General features: G+C 38.8%; 1 long non-coding RNA gene across 1 annotated transcript in view; it reads left to right on the forward strand.

Moving 5' to 3' along the window:
* Positions 1-266: 266 nt before the first annotated feature.
* LOC123000799 (uncharacterized) overlaps positions 267-20,673 on the forward strand; it is a 28,836-nt gene continuing 8,429 nt past the window's right edge. The window contains exons 1-2 of the long non-coding RNA XR_006409057.3: positions 267-326; positions 527-585. This is a non-coding gene — a long non-coding RNA (uncharacterized LOC123000799). The remainder of the gene's footprint in view (positions 327-526; positions 586-20,673) is intronic.

Genomic DNA, 20,673 nt, shown 5'->3' on the forward strand with positions numbered 1-20,673 from the left:
TCTCATATCCACCAGCCCCTTATCCTTTCCATTAGCTCTTTGCTCACTCATTTGAAGACACGTTTATTAGTTGAGGCCTGGAATCTTGCCTCTGAGCTAATTTCTCTGCCCTCTGTTTATTATGTCTCAATATCTGTGTACATGAAATGTTCTTTTAGAGTTAAGCAATAGGGGAAGCTTTGCTTCTCTCCAGGGAGCTGGCATGTTCACTGCATGCGGAAAACAAAAACATTGTAGAACAGGCCAGGTTTCCCTTTAAATTTTGGCTGCCTGGAAGCTCAGAGCCAACTCTTCAAGTCAGTCAAGAGTCTGAAGATTTACCGGAAGTACGTTTTTTTGGTGTTTTATTCATCACTCAGCCCAGGTCTAGAGTTCACATTCTAACGTTTACCTTCCCTGACCCTAATCTTATTTTAAGTAATTTGCTCTGTTCCCATTTTTGACTCCATCTGAACAGAACTGGATTAGTCATAATCCTTTGTTCATATCGTACTTACATTTCCTTTTTTGTTTTTTTTTATTGCAGGTGATCCTGTCGCACAACAAATCTTTTGCGGAATGAGGCAAGGTATAAATAAATTACGAGTAAGTAAGCAATACCTTTGCAGCAGAAGAAAAATGAATATAGAAGCAGGGCTGGGAGGAAGGAGACCTAAATGACTGTACATGACAAACTAGACTGGGGACGAGGTGGCATTTTCTGGAAATAGGGAGAGTAAAGAGAAGTGAGGAGATGGGCAAAGCAGAAAACAATTATGCTTCCCAGGAGGAAATTCTGTGTGAGAACTGTCCATCGGTTTGTAGGTACAGAGAAATCTTATATTCAATGTATGGGTTGGTCTGTCTTAAAGAATCTCCCTCTGCCAGAGCAAACCTTTGGTAAATCGTGCTGCCACAACAGCCTGGAATTAATAGGACATGGAGGAAACGATGGTTTCCATAGTGAGACTTGACAGGCCATTGAGATAGGATGGCGGGATGAAGAAAGCAAGCTAGGATTGTTAGGACATGATAAAGCAAGTGGTGATGGGGACCCCTGAGGAAATAGTTAAACCTCTCAGCACACGGGAGGAGGCTTGAGTTATTTGCCTTTTCCTTTTCTCTGTTCTTTCCTTTTTCTTAGCCCTTCTCTTTGCTTTCCCCTCTCTTCCGTGCGTTTCTTTCCCTTTCTTCCATCTCTTACTTATAACATCTCGTCCCCCCTTCCTTCTCAGAAAGCATTTGACTATCTCCTAGGTGTGGAGACTCTGCTAGGCTGTAGGCATTTAAGAGTAAAGAAGAGGGGCGCCTGGGTGGCACAGCGGTTGGGCGTCTGCCTTCGGCTCGGGGCGTGATCCCGGCGATCCAGGATCGAGCCCCACATCAGGCTCTTCCGCTATGAGCCTGCTTCTTTCTCTCCCACTCCCCCTGCTTGTGTTCCCTCTCTCGCTGGCTGTCTCTCTCTGTCGAATAAATAAATAAAATCTTAAAAAAAAAAAAAAAGAGTAAAGAAGAGATGCTGGCCTCTGGAGCTTACATTATAGTAAAGAACATATAAGAAAAATTAAAAATAAAATGAGTAGAGTTTATGATTTGTGCCGTAATGAAAATAATCAAGGTATACAGAGAGAGTATATAAGATGAGTGGGACGGAGTAAGAGCTATATTCATTAGGGAACCTATTTCTTAAACTGTATGCATTCATACATGAAGCAATGGAAGGCTCCCTCAAAAGCTGGAGCAGTTTGTGCATCAAATCTCATTTCCATATTTTTTTTTCACTATATGGTGTCGAAATTGGGTATAGGAAGGAAAACAAATGGGTTTATGGTTGTGCATTTTCTACTTGGGTCTTGGTTCCCTTCTATTTCTATTTAGCTATTCAAAATTTGATGCCTTTATGTAAAAGCAAATAATAGGTAGCTTCTCAAGAAGTTTAAAAATATAAACCTATTCAAATTTTCTCTTTTTCTCACTCTCTCATCTCTGTCTCTCTCTCTCTCACACTCATACAGAAAATTTCCAAACAGCCAACTGTCCACATTTTGATTAAATTGATACTGCTTTCCATATGCCAAAATAGGAGAAATTTGCAGAAATCACTCATATCATGGATTGAATTTCTAGATTTCATGTCACTGGACTATTGTTTTCCTTTAACCATGCTTTCATTTAATATATAAATCTTGGGTGTTTTTATTAAAATTTATTTCCAGAAAGTATTTTGATTTTTCCAAATTAGGGGTCTGAGCTTTTAAAATTAAGAAACATTACATTAGCCCTGCCATGAATAAGAGAAGTTTTGAGGATAGTTTCTTGTTGTTTTGGTGAATTAGCTTGTGAGTACCTCCTATCTCTCTAGTGACTTCTTTCATTCATTCATTCTTTCTTTCTTTCTTTCTTTTTCTTTCTTTCAGATTTTATTTATTTGAGAGAGAGAGAGGACATGAGGGGGTGGGCACAGGGAGAGGGAGAGAGAATCTCAAGCAGACTCTGAGCTGAGTGCAGAGCCTGATGTGGGGCTCTATCCCCTGACCCTGAGATCGTGACCCAAGCCAAAATCAAGAGTCAGACACTCAACTGACTAAGTCACCCAGGTGCCCCATTTTTTTTCCCTAGTGACTCTGTTGACTAGCAAACTCATGTTTATCATGACCAGAGAGACAAAACAAAACAAAACAAAACGAAAAGGCTAGAATTCAAGACTAGTTGTAGACTATGAACCAGAGAATTACCACTTGGTACTGTATTTTTAAAAATCTAATAATAATAATTATAGTAATAGCTCCTGCTTTCCTGCCATTCAGGCAGTTTGCATAAATTGACTGTATTTAATCCTAAGAACCTTACAAAATTAGAATTATTGGCCTTCTTTATATGAAACGAGGAAACTGAGGCTTAGAAAAATTAAGTAGAGGAATTCACAGCTAGCTTGTGTCCATTCGAGGGAGGTTAATTAGAGGTTAAAAAGAGGGAAATTGTGTAAAGTTGACTTTCTGACTCCACAACTCCAAATTTTATTTTCTTCACTGCTGGGCTCTGGTATTGCTCTCTAGTCAAAGAAAATGGTAGACTCATATACAAATACTGACAGTCTCCCAGGGGCTTCTGGCAAGGTAGGTTCTCAGAGAATGCTGAGTGAGGAAAAGGGGCTGCACCATGGTAATCAAACAGGAGATGGGGAGTGAGAGGTGTGTAAAAGTAGCTGGTAGATATAGTAGGTTTTTAGTCCAATTACTGTACCACTGAATCCTCATAACACCTGCTTGAGGGTAGTTTTGGTTTTTGTTTTTTTAAGAATTACTTATTTATATGAGAGAGAGCACAAGCAGGGGGAGTGGCAGCTGGAGAGGGAGACGCAGACTCCCCCCTGAGCAGGGAGCCTGATGCTGGACTCGATCCCACGACCCTGGGATCATGACCTGAGCCAAAGGCAGAAGCTTAACTGACTGAGCCACCCAGGCAGCCCTGTATTCTCCTTTTAAAATGGAGAAAAAACAACCCCCTGTGGAATTATTAACTAATGTGAGCTTTAGAGTTAATTCATGTGAAATGGCTGTTAGAATAACTAGTGAATAGAAAGCACTTCCTAATGATCACCGTCACCTAAATCTACTGCTCTTTTCGCTTCCTCCTGTGAAGGCCCCCTAACAACGTGGCCCTTGTTTCTCCGCGGCAGTGAATCATCTCTGCTGTAAAAGAAAATATCGCTCTAGAAGGCAGGAAACATAGCCCACACAGGTGGAGAATGTTAGAGAACAATCTTTCCACGTCTGAGCAAAGTGGCATTCAGTCGGTGAGGGCCAGTAAGACGCCCGCACACCGCTCCCCCACCAAAAAAACTCCCTCTCCCGAGCTCTCACGTTCTGTCACAGTTTTTGCATGTGGGGCGGGGCTTCCCCCTGGCTGCTCCAAGCCTGAGTCCTGAGACCCACAGACGCAAAAGCAGGCTGGTTGCTGGGAGACACAGGACCCCCGATAAGATTCATGCCTTGTTCATGCCTTGGCCCCAGGACCCCCTTGTTTTGGCAAAACTTTCTCAGGACACTAGTGCAGCCTAATACTTTTTCTGGGCGTTCTTCACTTCCCTCTTTACAGGAGTTTAACCAGCACAGAGGTCTCAGGGTGCATCCAGGCTCCCCAGTTTTTCCCCTACACTGACTCTGCTTCTAACAAAAAACAATTTCCCAATATGTGGATTTTCACCTCCAGTTATCATGATCTTTGAACAATTCGTTTATTCTTGGGTCTCTCTCTCTCTTTTTTTGCTAACCTGAAAAAAGACAGGGTTATAGTAGATGACTCTCTTAATTGCTTTCATTTTATGATTCTAGAGTTATCAAATGCTATCAATAATGGGGAATAACACATTGTTTCTTATATTTCAGTGCTACATCATAGTGGTGCTAAATGGTTATTCCATGTGTAAATTATTCTTTGATCTAAGAACAAATATTGTTTTATCAAAGAGTAAATATTGCTTTGATTTTTGGCTCATGGATACCAACATATTGCAACATAACAACAACAACAAAAGTATCTTTGAAGATTTGCCATCATTAACACTTCTGATCCAGAACCACTTATGTAATTTTGGAGTAAAGCATGAAGTGTCTTAATTGGCTTCTTGTTTTCAAAATTAAAAATACTTTAATTAAGCAAAATTATATATCCATTATTACCGTCATCAAAAGCTGACTTAAAATTCAACTATTCTCTTTTGTTAGTTTTGAACTAGTGGCAATAGTAGCAAAGTTTTAAATCCAATCACGATAAAAAACACAATCTTACTCCAAGGTAGATTGCTCCTTCCTAAGTCAATACCTGCTTCTTTAAAGGCACAATAGTGGTATTATTCACTTAAATGACAAATAGATCAAATATAGGATTTTTAATACAGAAGGGAAAGGTTATGGTATTTGTGCTACAACTATAAGAAGCTATAGGTATTGTCTGTCTTTAATTAAGAGGCAAACACTGATAATCCATCTTTATCAATGGAATGGAACATGAGCCTGGAAACCTGCTAGATGTAATCTAAAATGGAGTGTTGAGATTTTCCAAAATCTCTTACACATTATCTCAGTGTAGGACTATTTTTTATAATCTTGTTCTAAGGCTATGATCAATGAGAACTTTAAGAAGGATTTAGTGGTGATGATAGGATTTTCTTCTCTTGAAGGATGCCACACGGGGGTGGGAGAGGAATGCATTAATGGAAAAGAATTTTTGAAACTTGTTACTTGATAAAATTTTACAATACATGGTTAAGACCTTTGTTTTCAAAAGATTTTACAACCCAATTTTTGAAGGTAATCATCTTGATATAATGTCATGTTTGACCTTGATACGCAAGAACTGAAGTAATTGTCATTCCAGATTTTGAGGTATCCCAAATTGAAATGCAATGAGATTGTGTAGGCAAAGTTTGTCCATAACATGTTTATTTAAATCCATCTTAGCTATGAGAATTACATTCAAACTTTATTAAAATAATCTATATTTTAAACATTTTCATTGCATTTGTAGATTTATACGAATTTGGGTTCTATTCAAATGAACTAAGGAGAAAACAGATGTATCGTTAGTGTTCATGGAAATCAGATCCAGGAGTAAAACCATGCCTGCTGTCTGGTAGGAGTAACCTGCCTTGGTTCGACGTGGGATCACATTAGCTATCATTTCAGTTGGAAAACCAATTGCAAAAATATTAGCCATCTTTCTAGATGAAAGTCTAATTATGAACACGGACAGGTCGCCAACAACATTATTTTGAGGAATTCATACCATTCATCAACCCCAAGGTGAAAGCTGAAATGTTTAGTACTGCTATACCGACTCGGTCTCATTTGGCAGGATGCACTTGGATTTCAGCAATTACCATGAACGTTTTTAACATTTGATTTAAAAAATGTTGTTGGCCAAGATTATTTCATTTTCATTTTTAAACCCATTTGTAATGTACACTAAATCCTCTACCTCTCAATGGGTAGAGCTGGACTCAATAAACGTTCATGGAGAAGGTTACATTTCAACCAGAATGTTCTTCTTTGCTTATGTACTTCTTGTATACACCATAGGGACTACATTTCTCCCTCTCTCTCTCCCTCTCAAAAAAAGTAATATAGATATACACGTATATATAGACATATGGATATGTATGTATGTATGTATATGGTATGTGTGTGAATCCTTTAAAAAAACCCAGGAGGGGCGCCTGGGTGGCACAGCGGTTAAGCGTCTGCCTTCCGCTCAGGGCATGATCCCGGCGTTATGGGATCGAGCCCCACATCAGGCTCCTCCGCTGTGAGCCTGCTTCTTCCTCTCCCACTCCTCCTGCTTGTGTTCCCTCTCTCGCTGGCTGTCTCTATCTCTGTCAAATAAATAAATAAAATCTTTAAAAAAAAAAACAAAACAAAACCAGGAAGTTTTAACTGTGTTCAAATACTTGAACTTATTATTACGGAGCACATTCTAGATTTGGAAAACCTTTTTCCTTCCTGATACTAGCTGCATTTTAATTCTAATAAAAATATTTTACCAATAAAGTAACACTGGTTAGCAAGGGTAGACCCCCTTGTTCTGGTTTATTTGCACTTCTAGTTGGATATTTTAAAGTCTCGGTTGTCATGTATTCACTGAAAAAAAATCTTTTCATTTTGAAGGAAGCCTGGCAATATCCCCACCAGCCCTTAGCTCTGGTTACTATCATGGTTTCAAATGTATCATGTCCTCCCATTTCTTTATCCCGTCCATTTCTTTGTCTTATTCTTGTCTGATTTCTTGCTTGTTTTGCTTTTGACTTTCTCCCAGTACTGTCAGGTTTTCCTGCCCAAGTGCTTCCCCATCCCCTACACTTTCTTCTAGGCAACCTGACTTTCCCTGCTCTCCATTCTAGGCATTTCCCCCCCGATTTATGGCTAGAAAAACACTGCTCCTCTCATGACTGTAGAATATCAGCATATCGGCAAAGCATCCATTCGTATACCCTACTCACCCCTCAAGGAAGTAGAAAATACTCTCAAATCATACTTATTATTAATGTTGTTGGTAGTAGTAGAAGTAGGAGTAGTAGTTGTGGTAGTAGTAGTATTTACACATTTGGAGAATACATGGCAAATACTTGGAATTTACCGAACAGTTTTCAAACATAATTACATTTACTGAAAGCATCAGCACCATTTAATTAAACAAGCCAATCACCTGAATTCTCTTTAGAATAGAGATTTCAAATTGGCCATCAATTGGCTGTACTCCATATACAGTTATGTTTTCTTTAGCCACAAACTTAAAAAGAATATAATGAAAATTGTCATTTTTTTGGTGGAAAAATTAGTAGATTTGGCAACACTTGGCCCAGATTTCTGTATGGCTTTAGCTGACAAGTGCTGCCCGCTTTACGATGTGTTTGCTTTTTCTTTTGCTAATCTCTGCTGGTGTTTATCATTTCATACCTCCTCCAGCTCACTGAGTGACTGTGTTTCCTGTCCAGCTCCAGTAAGGATTTGAGTTTCTGAAGTCTGTTCAATCCCCTTGTGTCATTCATTGCTTCTAACTGACCAGGAAGTTCTGGCAATTTTATTTTCTGAATTGAGCCTTGCAACCTTTTTCTTTAAAGGGCCAGATAGTGAATACTTCAGGCTTTGCAGACCCTAAGGTCTTGCTGAAGCTTCTAAACACTGCTGTAGTCCCAACAGAGCCATAGACAATGAAAACAATTGGGAATGACTATCTATATTCCATATTTATGAAAACAGGCAGCACGATGGATTTGGTCCACAAGCTGTAGTTTGCTGAATCCTCCTCTGGATGATCCTGTGCCAGAGTTTTTTGTCCAGAACATTATTTATATCCATGAAATGCTCTATACGAAAAAAAAAAAAATCCTTAGAGAATGAAATGTGCACCTATCAGACATTTAAATGGCCTGAAAAAATGGTGCCATTGAGAGGTCATCACCTTTGATTACCAATTGTACCCCCAGTCATCCTGGAGTACAGAATCTTTATTTTAGACTTATTAACTCTTACTATGTCAAATCACAACTGCAACCATGTGTCCAGTGGAAGTCTTGAATCCATGACCACTCTTCCTTCCACACTGCCACTGACCTGGATTGGTCCTTTGGTTCTCCTTTCCATTTTATTTTATTTTACTATTTTATTTTATTTATTTATTTATTTATTTTTAATTTTATCCTGTTCCATTCCATTCCATTTTTATCTTAAAGAAAAGTAATGTATACATGTGAGAAAAAAATTGAAAAGTAACAAAACACATCAGATAAAAAGCAGATCCTTTCCACTTTGGAGGCTAACTTCCTATCTCAGAGTCTAGTTAGTTTTGTGTGTATCCTTCTGTATCTTCTATACATGTACAAACACCATGTAAATGTGTGTGTGCATTTTTTTCATCTTTTTCTTTCACGTAGTCTGAGAATTCTAAAAAAAAAATGTAGGTACCAGTCAGTGTTGTTCTGTTACCCAAAGACAGAATGAGAACTCTGAATAGAGAAATTATCATGAGCTGATAATTTTCTCTAGACCTGTTTCCTACCACTTCTCCCTTTAAAATCTCTTAGGTTCTATGCACCTCAGTTTTTCTATTTGTGGAATGGAAGGGAGGGAGAAAATAATAACCCTTTATCATGGATATTACACGAGGATTAATGAGATAATGTCTACAAACTGGTAAGCATAAATAAATGGTCATTAAATGGTAGCTGGGTTACAGTGGTGGTAGGCATCGTGGCTGTATGTAAGTTTGAGAGCCATTGTGCAACTGAGGTGTTAACAAAAAGGTGTGATATTTCATGGCATTCTGGAGTTTAAAAATTATTTTAAATGTATAATTCCATTTAAGCCTCAGTTGTACATTCACCAACTATTTATGTAGCTGTTCTCCCAGGCACATTAGCTGGAACATCGTAAGAATTCAAATGTTAGACAGTATTGACAAGGTTGCTAATTTTAAGCAACTTATATTCTGGAATGGGAACCAGATGGCAAATCAATACATAAAGTTGATGATTGTATATCATGGTGAGGATTCTGCAGGTAGTAAAAAGGGCCACATAATATACGTTAAAGGGTGATTTGCTACTGAATTTCAATGGCTGGGCTACCGAACCTGTAGTCCATATGGGTAACATTATCCTAAAATATAAAATGGCAATAGGGGCTAAGGGGTCGGACAACCAAGGTGGTCCTGTTTAACCTTGAGGGCCCCAGGAATATTCCAGGAACACACTTTAACCTGAACCCAGGAAAAAGGTTATCAGGATTCTTACAGAATTTATTTCCTTAAGAAGCTTAGACTTGAGGAACTTAGGGAAGAAAGAAAGAAAGAAAGAAAGAAAGAAAGAAAGAAAGAAAGAAAGAAAGAAAGAAAGAAAAGGAAGGAAGGAAGGAAGGAAGGAAGGAAGAAAGAAAGAAAGAAAGAAAGAAAGAAAGAAAGAAAGAAAGAAAGAAAGAGGAAGGAAGAAAGAAAAAAGAAAAGAAAGGCCTCTATTGTAGATTGTTGACGGAAGGATGAAAAGCAGTCATAGAGCAAAGCAGCAACCAAAGGAGCTTGGGCTGATGTCTTGGTTGAGTGCAGTAGCACAAGTGGCAGAAACAGCTTGTCCAGTACATTCTTTGATCATTCTTAACAGAATTTTGAGGGACAGAATGAGAGTAGGTGCATGGGGCGCCTGGGTGGCACAGCGGTTAAGCATCTGCCTTTGGCTCAGGGCGTGATCCCAGCGATCTGGGATCGAGCCCCACATCAGGCTCTTCTGATATGAGCCTGCTTCTTTCTCTCCTACTCCCCCTGCTTGTGTTCCCTCTCTCGCTGGCTGTCTCTATCTCTGTCGAATAAATAAATAAAATCTTTTTAAAAAAAAAAAGGATGAGAGTAGGTGCAATCACGCATTCAGGATAGGTTAGCTCATCTACTTTTGCTAAGCTGTAACATATGTTTGAGGAAGGAATGTGTAGTCAAATGGTCATCAGAAGATAGAAGATTAGAGCTGTGTGATAAATTCTGGTCACTTATTTTTCTGTTGACAAAGGGAAGCCATTGAATCATTTGGCTCGTCGTCGTCTTTTTTTTTTTTTTTTAATTCAATTATCCAATATACAGTACATCGTTAGTTTCAGATGTAGAGTTCAGAAATTTCATGAGTTGCATATAACACCCAGTGTTCATCACATCACGTGCCCTCGTTAATGCCCATCACCCAGTTACCCCATTCCCCCACCCTGTTTAAAACAAGATTTATTAATTTATTTGAGGGAGGATCAGAAGGAGAGAATCTTCAAGCAGACCCCTGCTGAATGTAGGGCCGGTCGTGGGGCTCCATCTCACGACCCTGAGATCATGACCTATGCCAAAACCAAGAGTCAGAAGATTAACCAACTGATGCCCCTCATTTGGCCCATCTTTTAACAATAACCCAGAGAGCATTAACTAAAAGAAATACTAACTGTGTAGCTCTTGTAAGCATTGCCTATATTAGAGGTACTGTATAAACATTATCTTATCAATGCACATAACAGCCATAGGAAGTGAACATTAATATCCCTACTTTAACGATAAAGACACACCAACTAAGTCCCTGGGAGAAGTGTGAAACAACGTAGGGGGATTGTATTTTAGTCCAGAGGTATGCGCTTTTCCCCACACTGCAGTCCGTTATATACACCACGTTCTGACCACACTGATTGAAATGAATATGCCTTCCCATCAAACTGGTACCATGAATGGTAGTTATGTTCTTTGCTATATTACCTAATTTTATAGCTGAAACAACGTCGAATATGTTTGAAATCTAAATGGGCTTCACCATGTCTATCTGAACAGGGAACTCAAAACTCTGAGGCTCTCCTGGCTCCTCCGAGGACAGGGCAATCAGAGGAGGGGCTGCGGGAGTGTCCATGCTGGGAGAGGGCTTTGCTTCCGCAGAGAGACAGGTGGAAGGGTTGGCACCCACTGCAGCCCTGGTGGTGGGCATACAGAGAGGCCAGGAGGGATAGGGTTATGAGCATGCCGCAGTCTTCTGTGACAAAAGCATTTTCAACCCTGCAGAGAGTCATGGGTAAACAGGGACAGCAGGTGATCTCATAATCTTTATCAGAATGCCAGGTGTTCAAAAGTCAGAAACTTACTCTAGTGTAGGGGTGTGTGTGTGTGTGTGTGTGTGTGTGTGTGTGTGTGTGTGTATGTGTGTTTATGAGGAACTCTATTTGAAATCTTAATTTGAGTGAAAAATACCATTACTTTTTTCCTTGTGTGTTTTGGATTGTTTTGTTTGTTTGTTTCCGTCGGAAAGACTGTTACTTTTTCTGCCTGGCAACTCCTATTAGCCTTCCTTGACCCCGCTCACAATCCCCCCTGCCCCTTTTTGCTTTGTGCATGCCTCTGTTGGTGGGTTTACCACCCCACACGAAATGTTTTTATTCAGTGTATTCATCTGCCGGTGTCTCTTGACTCTAAAGCTGCTTGAGGGCAGGGTTGTTCTTATTAATCTCTCCATCCCCTGTACCAATCCCTACAGGTGTAGCGCCAATACTCTTTGATCGGAATTGAATTAAACAAATGGTAAACGAATATTTGCAATTTTTCCACGCGAATGCAAAATGGGGTTAATTAGTTGAAGATTCTAGAGAAAGATTTGATGAAAAATCAAGGGCTGTTTCCCTTCCCTCTGATTTCCTGGTTTGTGATGAAGGATGTAAAGCTGTCAGGGTTTTATGAATCTTGCCACTAGCCAGAAAACCTTTCAAATATGATTCAGTTTCATGCAGACAGAGACTCAGAGCAACTTGGCAGTTAACAGCTAATGGCTTTTAAGGGTTTAAGTCAGCCCTAAACATTATTCCAATGAGTTTTTGTGGTTTAATTACCTTAAAACATTAAGTAGTCAAAGAGCCCATCAATATAGAGACATTTAAAGATATCAAATGTGCACTGCTCACAAACACCGCCTTGAAGGTGTCTAACACAGAATCTTATTTTGCCAAAAAAGCATGTAAAAATAGTTTAAGTTTACCTATTTGAGCCTAATGATGTGTGTCATCATTAAGCTAGGAGAAATGTGAATTCAAAATGATCCTCTAAGCAGCAAGGAAGAGCTTACCAAAGTAAGGGGCAGAGCGATTTCTTCCCTACCCCGTTCTTACCGTTAACTTTAAGCAGTGTGTATACTTAGTGGCTGTGATCCCAGGCTTTGGATTTCAATGGTTCTGGGTTCAAATCTCACCTCTGCAATTTGTAGGAAGTTAAGTAGCAGCACAATAAGTCTCAGGGAGAATAATAACAATAATTATCCAGCTAAATTTTTGTGAAGATGTCATGAGATGAAGCATATAGAGTTATTAATAGTAACAGCTAATGTGTGCTAAGTATTCTTTAATTTTAAAAAGGCTGTTTTCATGGCTTATGGAAGAGAGAAAAAAATGAGTTTGAAGGGTCGGTATCCAATTTTAAGGCTGTAAAAATGGGCCTAAATATCTTCATTGTGATTTTCCTTATTTGGGGCTTAATTAAAGAAACCAAAGGTTGTCACTTATTTTATACACCATTCCAGATATTTTCTTCTGCAAAACTCATTTTTATCCTTGGACTCACAATAACTTCATTACTCTTTTCAAGTCAAATCACATCCCAATCTCAACAATTCAAATTGGCCTAAGATCCCGCACTAACAAAATGTTAATATTTATGACTAATGCATTTTGGGTTCAGAGATAGGGAGAGAAACCTTCCGGGAGGCAGAAATGAGTTATTGGCCTGCTATAGAATGTGTCATTTGGAAAGAGCTGCATTGTAGGGAGAGATGATTCAAATGCACAATTTCAAGGGGCGATGCAATCTAGTTTACTAATCTCTCATTATACTAAGGTGAGGCTTTTGTGAACACTGACTGCTCATTAGCATCTCGATCCCACAGAAGAATCCAGATAATGGGTGCCAGTTTTATTCTCATTATTGAGCAATTCAGATGTTTGCATTTCTTTCATGAAGCCATCATTTAAAAAATTAAGAGAGGCAAAGGGTAAAGGCGGGTTGTTTGAACCATGTAATCATGGGCATTCTATGTTAGATAATATTTTTTTATTTTTAAATTCGAAAGTCTCTAAGTAATTTACATGCACATCTCATGATCTCTGGAGTCACGCGTCTCTCTTTATTTCTTCCTTCTTTCACATTCTGTTTTGCTCCCACACCAGGCAAGCTGATCTTCTCTCCTATGATAGAACTCAAGTTTTGAGACTGCACCTGAAATCTGTTGGTCAGTTCTGATCTAATGTATGTAAAAAGGTTTTTGCCTATCAGCTGGTTAGAAGAAAAGGTAGATTTTTTTTTTTTTAATATTAGGGAAATAACAGTGAAGTTGGATAGGCTAGTGAAAGCTACAGCTTCACATCTGTTAGTTGAAGCTGGGCAAGCCAATTCCCCACAATTGGCATATAAGCCCCCTGAGTGAGGGAAGCTTCAATGCTAGCTCAGAGATTTCATTTAGATTAAAATAGGGCTCTTAATTGATATCCAGCTATGGGAAAGAGTAACTTAACAAAGGAAAGAAAGAATATGCATAAGCTTTTCTACTTCTTTACCTCAGGCCCACTTAGGTTGAATCTGGTATTAGTCCCATCAGCAAGGTCCTGGTATAAGAAAAATAATGATGCTAAACCCCAACAGCTTCAGTTCCCGGTCTCTGGCTGCATCTAGATGGTCCTCTAAGTCTAGGGGGAGAGCAGGCTGCATGTGGGAAACACAAGGCTGGGGTGAGGACCAAGGACGAAATCACATAAAATGCATGTGTAAGTTATACTGCATAATATAAATCTAAGGTGCCATTAGATTAACAGAATAATGATTCACTGTGAATCACCAAAGTATTTATTAGCTTTTAATCGCCTTCATAATAATGATGGTAGAAGGTACTAGGATAATTATACATTTCTCTGTGTTGTGCTGTAGTCCGATAAGCATGGATTTGAAGGCAGACAGACCTAATGAACCCTGTGGTTTCACTCTTAGAGCTCCACGACATTGGACAATGTACTTTATCTCATTTCCAGGTTTGTTTTAGGAGTTAGAGATAACGTATCTAAAGCATGTAGCCTCGTACCTGACACGCAGATATTCAACATTCCAGTCCCTGCTCCAAGAAAGTTCCGTCCTAAAAAGAGAGAATGAGTTTCTTTAGAAGTAAAACAGAGTCGGTACACCTCCAAAGGGACCCGGGGCAAGGGTGTCGGTGAAGCACAGATAGTAGGTGGACCTGGGTCTGGATTCGGGCTGGTTAAGTGACATCTGGCAGAGGCTGCGAGGAGACCTGCAGACAGACGCTTTCGTTGTAGCTATCTGTTCTACAGGATACCCCAAGAAGACATTTCCACTCAGAGGCACCTTGTTTCATGCAAGCACACCATTACACTCACTTAAAAGCTGATAGTCCCTGCCAGCATCACTAGCTTCTGCCAGAAGAGGATTAGAAATCAAGTTCCCCTGTCCGTTTTATCAGAGAAGAAACTATTGAACAATTCCTCAAGTTTCTGGCCAAATTCATCATTGAACTGGCTCTAGGTTTTTATAGGTAAGCTGCTGAATCTCTGAAGGTATCTCTTCCCTCATCAGCAATAGGGTGCTGACAGTGAAACCGGATATACAGGGATGCCGTGCGCCATTTCCTCACATCAAGTGCCTAACGCAGGCTGTGTGTAGGTGAGGTGTCTCAGCCGCTCCAGCCCCCGCTAGCAAGATTTCATCCACAACAGGGGAAAATCTTGCTTCCATCTTCATTTTGTTCTGGATCATGGTCGCCAAGGAAAATCAAACTCTCTTCCCTCCTCTTGATAATAATAGGTCAGTACATGGAAACTGCTGTTGCATTAGGTCTTGTTAATAATCAACCAAACTCCTTAAGAAGGACTTAAATGGTTTCATCCAAAACCTTCATCATCATCATCGTCATTTGTCAAATGTTCTCTATATGGCCATTGCTAGGGTCTGAATATCTGTGTCCTTCCTCCCCCCACCCTGCCAAAAAAACTCCTATGTTGAAATTTTAATCCCCAAGCTGATGGTATTTGGAGGTGAGACCTTCGGGAAGTGATTAGTTATGAAGGTGGAATCCTCATGTTTGAGATTTGTGCTCTTCTAAAAGAGGTCCCACAGAGTTCCCTACCCCTTCCACCATCTGATGACACAATGAGAGAGGTAGGCAGTCTGCCATTCAGAAGAGGGCCTTCATCACAACGTAATAGTGCTGGTGCCTTGATCTCAACCTTCCAGCCTCCAAAACTATGAGAAACACATTTCCGTTGTTTATCAGCTACCCGGTCTGTAGTGTTTTGTTATAACAGCCCAAGCACTGAGCTGTGGTATGTTCATTGTCTCACTGAATCCCTAAAACAACTTTACAAAGTAAGTGTTATTCCCATTTTATAGATGGGGAAGATGAAGCTTATTTTGGTGAATAATAGGCCCCAAGTTTTAGAGCTGACACACAAGGGACTGGAGTTTGAGCCATGCTTTCTCGTTGTAGTGCCCATGTACAGTTCTTTCTATGTTACTCTCATCTAAGGTGAAGTAACTAAAGCTAAGTGGCTTAAAATCATGAGGACATTTTCGTACCTTGTAACTTGGTCATTGGTCAGCCATCTCTCCTGTGTGACAATGATGAGGTTATTTGTTCATTTTTTAACATAAAATGTCTCTATCTTTGAGAAAATACCCTATTCTTATTAGAATCAGCAGTGTAGCAACTGTAAACATATCTTCTCATAAGTGTCTGTAGATAATATGTTCCTGAATTGTTTTAATTTATAGGAGGGCTGGAAGAATATTATGCACATCAGTCTTATAAATAATGTGACATAAATAACAGCTGCATTTAGTGCCAAAGCAATTATTTTCTTCTGAAGTAATCATTCATTTTTTAGTGGGAACTGAAAATTTGCATGCAGCATTGTCTCCTTACATAATTTGGGTGAGGCTCCTTTACTCAATTGCCTGGATGTTTAATACCTGAAAATTAGTTTTTACTTGAGAATTGTTAAGATTTACTGACACTTTTTATTTTTGCCTGGGGTAAGGAGCAAGCCTGTGTTTATGGTCATGGTGATACTGGTACCTGTTTTGCTGTCAGCCCTGAAGGGATGGTGTAGAGTTGATACAATGAATCTCAAGTGCATGGTGCTGTGCTCTGCTCTTTTGTATGTTAATTCATTGTAAAATTATTTGGAAAAAACCTACTATATTCTGGGTTGGGTACTATATCCTGGGTACACAATGGTGAATATGACAGAAATCAACAGACCTAAACACCAATTTCAAGAATGTTTTTGTCTAGCATAAGATGCAGACAATAAAAATGGAAAAAAATACGAATTTCAATAAGTTCTATAAAAAAATAGAGACTCTGAAAGAGAATTGCTTAATGATCAGGGAAAATCAAAGACCTAAACACCAATTTCAAGAATATTTTTGTCTAGGGTAGGATGCAGACAATAAAAATGGAAAAAAAAAATACGAATTTCATTAAGTTCTATAAAAAAAATAGAGACTATGAAAGAGAATTGCTTAATGATCAGGGACCGTGAGGACTTAATTTTAAGCAGGGCTCTAAAGTAGTAGAGCCATCTTGGCCAGGGAAGGGCAAAGGTGTGTTTCAGGAAGAAAGAAGAGAACGAGTTATTCTCTAGAGCTGGTAACAACTGGATCTTTTGGAGGAACTGACAGAAGGCCCGTGTAGATGGGAAATAGTGAGCAAAGATGAGTTGTAGCTCAGGGTGAGGTCACAGAAGTTGATGGAAAACAGTGAAGTTTCACAAAGTTAAGAAATATTCTCTGGGCCACCTAACTCATTAGCGATCGTTTGAACCCAGGTTTCTATGACTACAAATTCCAGTTTATGTCTTATGAGTTCCTAGAATTGAACCATTCAATAGAATGATGATGATAATTAGTAATAATAATGATTACAGTAGCTAAACTGATTCGGTGCTTTATGTCAAGCCCTCTTCTAATCGCTTTTCATGCACTGAAGAACTGAATCCTCACATGAAAGCTTATGGCATTTAATCCTTTGCTTGAAACTTAACAATATCCCCATCATTGACATGTATGGAGGTTACATAACTTGTCAGTATCACACAGCTAGTAAAGGATGGACTTGAATTTGAACCAGGGGTTCTACGACCCTTTAGAGATTGGACTTTCAGTCCTCATCTTCATGACCGATTAAAACTTTTTAAATTATCATTATGAAGCTATTTACCAAAACCCTGTAAGAATAGCAGTTTCTTTCTCTTGAACCATTTGAGAGAAAATAGTTAATATGATGCATTATAACCCCTGAAAACCTTAGCAAGTGATATTGTACAACCTAGACACTCCCTTGCCTTACCATGATGCAACCATCAATGAAAGTGAAATTGATACCTGTTTTCTAATTCAAGACTCTGTTCAAGTTTAACTTATTGTGCCAATCATGTCTTTATAGCAAAGGGATCCAGTCCAGGATCGTATGTTGCATTTAGTTGTCCAATCCTCAGGATTCCTCGTTCTTGGCTTGACTTTCATGACCTTGTCACTTTTGAAGATTATAGGTTAGTTGTTTTACAGAATCTCTCTCCATTTGGGTTTATCTGTTATTTCCTCATGATCAGATTTATATTATACAATCTTCTGGGCAGGAATGTGACAGAAATATTGCTGTATTCTTGTCATTGACTCCTAACAGGTGATCTACAGTTTCAGTGTGTCCCAGTTTTGAAGACAATAACATTGATCACTTGATCAAAGTGGAGTCTGTGAGTCTTCTTCATGCTGTTTGTGCTCTAGCATCCTGTGTGGGCTTCTGCTGCCACTCACAACACTCCTGCACAAATTCCTCCCCTACCTATTGAGCTCTCACTTCCTGTGGCTGGCCACCACGGCCACTCCTTCCCCACATGGTTGTGTCCTACTCACCTCCAAGTGGGTATCCCTTGCTACCATGCAGTCTCTGACCCTCCTAAGCTTACTCAATCCCCCCAATGGCTGTTGGACAGAATTATTAAATAAGGAAGAAGAAAGGGAAGGAGGAATGAAAGAAGTCCACATGATAACTTCTAATTAAAAATAAGAGACATAGAGAAATCAATTCCTTTCATTTGAGAAAAGTGCCCAGAGTGATGCTAACTGAAGTAATGTTGAACACAGTATTTTTTCTCATTACACTCCACAGAAATTATTGCCCAGGCCCAAAGAACAAAAACAACAACAACAACAAAGCATGGTTCATCTGAATTTGCTTCTTTCAACAAAACACAATTAGGATATACTCCACATATATAGTCCAATACCCATTATTAGCAAAAGAGACAATATTCTACATACATTATATACATATATTATATACACATATTATATATATATAATGGATTTTATGGTGCTATGATCCCTTAGTCTGCCTCCTTCTATCTGCTGTTCAGTAGTCTAATCACTGCTCTCAGGAACTTAGGTGTTTTCCTAGTGGGAAGAGGCTGTCATTAATCATTATGTATCCAGGTTCTTTTTTCACTCCATTCTGGAAAATATAAATATGAAACTGAAGAATACAAATCTGCTTTCCTTCACTTTTAGACCATGATGTTCTTCACATCTGCCTTGAAGACCATTATCCACAAAGGCAACAGCATAGTAGTTTTGAGAACACGTTTTGGGCTCAAGTCCAAGATCTACTACTTGCAACTTGATGTTGACCACGTGACTGACTTACATAGGCTTCAGAACCTTTACCTCTAAAATAAGTATAATTTTCTGATGTTGTGAGGCTCAGATACCATAATTTACGTAAAGTGTTTAGCACAGTTTGGTTCATGGACTAGAAAGCATAGACTTAAATGTATCAAATACTGTTCATACCTGACAGCTACTCTCCTTTGTACATGATAGCACTTTGTTAATTTCTCTCCCATAACAAAAGTTGTATTCTTATTGTGAATCACGGATGCCATGCCTACTGGGCTAGGATCTTAAGGGCAGTTATCAGTTTTCATCTCTATATCCTCAGCAATTAGCAAAGTCACTAGTAACATAAAAGATGCTTGATGTATATGTGCATTGAAAAATAGAGGGTGGCGTAATTGCAGAGTTGTTAGATAAATGGATAGAAGGATGAAAGAATAAATGCATGAAAAGATAAGTGGACAAAAGAATAAACAATTATAACAAGATAGGGATACGAAATTCAATATTTATTGGACATCCGTCATGTGCCAAACAATCGGCTATTTTGCATATATGTTATTAATACTTCATTAGGTTACTATGTTATAGAAGAGAAAAGCAAAGCTAGGAAAATTAAAAAAAAAACAAACACACATACCAAAAAACATAGTTCATACTTTTGACTTTACCAAAAGAGCTCTGAAAAATGTTCTTTCTGTTTCAATAGAACTTTATCTATTTAGTATGATGGAAATAGTTGCTATTTATCCAGGAGATTGGATTGCACAATTGTTAAGAAAAGTGAGCATAATCTAGATTGTTAAGGTAGAAAAAGATGTACGATCCATTAGAGAACACAGCACGAAAGATGTGGTGAGCATTTCTAAATACAAACAAGCCTGTGGTCTTCTCTAGAGGAGACACAATTTTATTTATTTTCTATTTCTGGATTCAATCCAGTAATGTCAGAGATGAAGAATTAAACCTATACAATATCTTTGAAGGATAACTGTGAGGGATTATGTGGGCCAAGAATTTATACGCTCATTCAGATCACCACTACAACATTATTTATAGTTTCTTGGTAAAATTTCATGCCTGTGAGTGGGAAGACGTTAACTAAAATGTGAGGAATGGAGCTTATGATAGAAGTGCGGTGAAAGGAATCCTAAAATGTAAACCACATGTCTAGTAGCCCACTCACAGAGTAAATACCTGTGGAATAGGACTACATTCTAGAATCTAGAATCTGCATCTAGAACGTAGTTCTAGGAAAGTCAAAGATGTATGTTGCCTGCCCTTCAGTGTCTCCTAGTCTGTAGAGGTGAAGGCTCTGGGAAAAGACATAATTTCAGATTACAATGAATGTTTGTGTAGCAGAGTGAAAGAGTTGTTAGTGAAGCACTGAGAATATGACCCTTCATGGGAAGGAGTTTGTGATGTTCTCTAAAATAGGTGCCATTTTTTTTTTTCCATTCATGAAACATGAGTGGAAATCTGCCAGATGGACAAGGTGAGGCCCATAGTTTCCCAGCCTACAAGGTGAAACCATAATAAGATGGACAAATACACCCTTGGGACTTGAAATGGCTCCTTTTGACTCGAAAGGGTGCATATGCCTCTAATGTTCACATATAATGGTTTGTTTTGGAGAGTGACAGCTAAGGTTGAGGAAGCTATGGTAGACTAAGGTCAGACCGTGAAGCATAGAGGTGAATGCACAGAGGCACATATTTATCCTTATTTGCTATCATTTTGGAGCACCTTCAAATTACGTATATATATCACACACACACACACACATACACAAGAACACAACTTTTGTTTTGAGAGAAATTAACGAAGTGCTATCATGTACAAAGGAGAGTAGCTGTCAGGTACGAAAAGCATTCGATTCATTTAAGTCTATGCATTCTAGTCCATGAACCAAATATATATAATTGTATATATTATATATATCTAAATATGTATCTAGATATATAAACTATA

The sequence above is a fragment of the Ursus arctos genome, unplaced genomic scaffold (genome assembly GCF_023065955.2).
Source record: "Ursus arctos isolate Adak ecotype North America unplaced genomic scaffold, UrsArc2.0 scaffold_19, whole genome shotgun sequence".
Lineage (NCBI taxonomy): Eukaryota > Metazoa > Chordata > Mammalia > Carnivora > Ursidae > Ursus > Ursus arctos.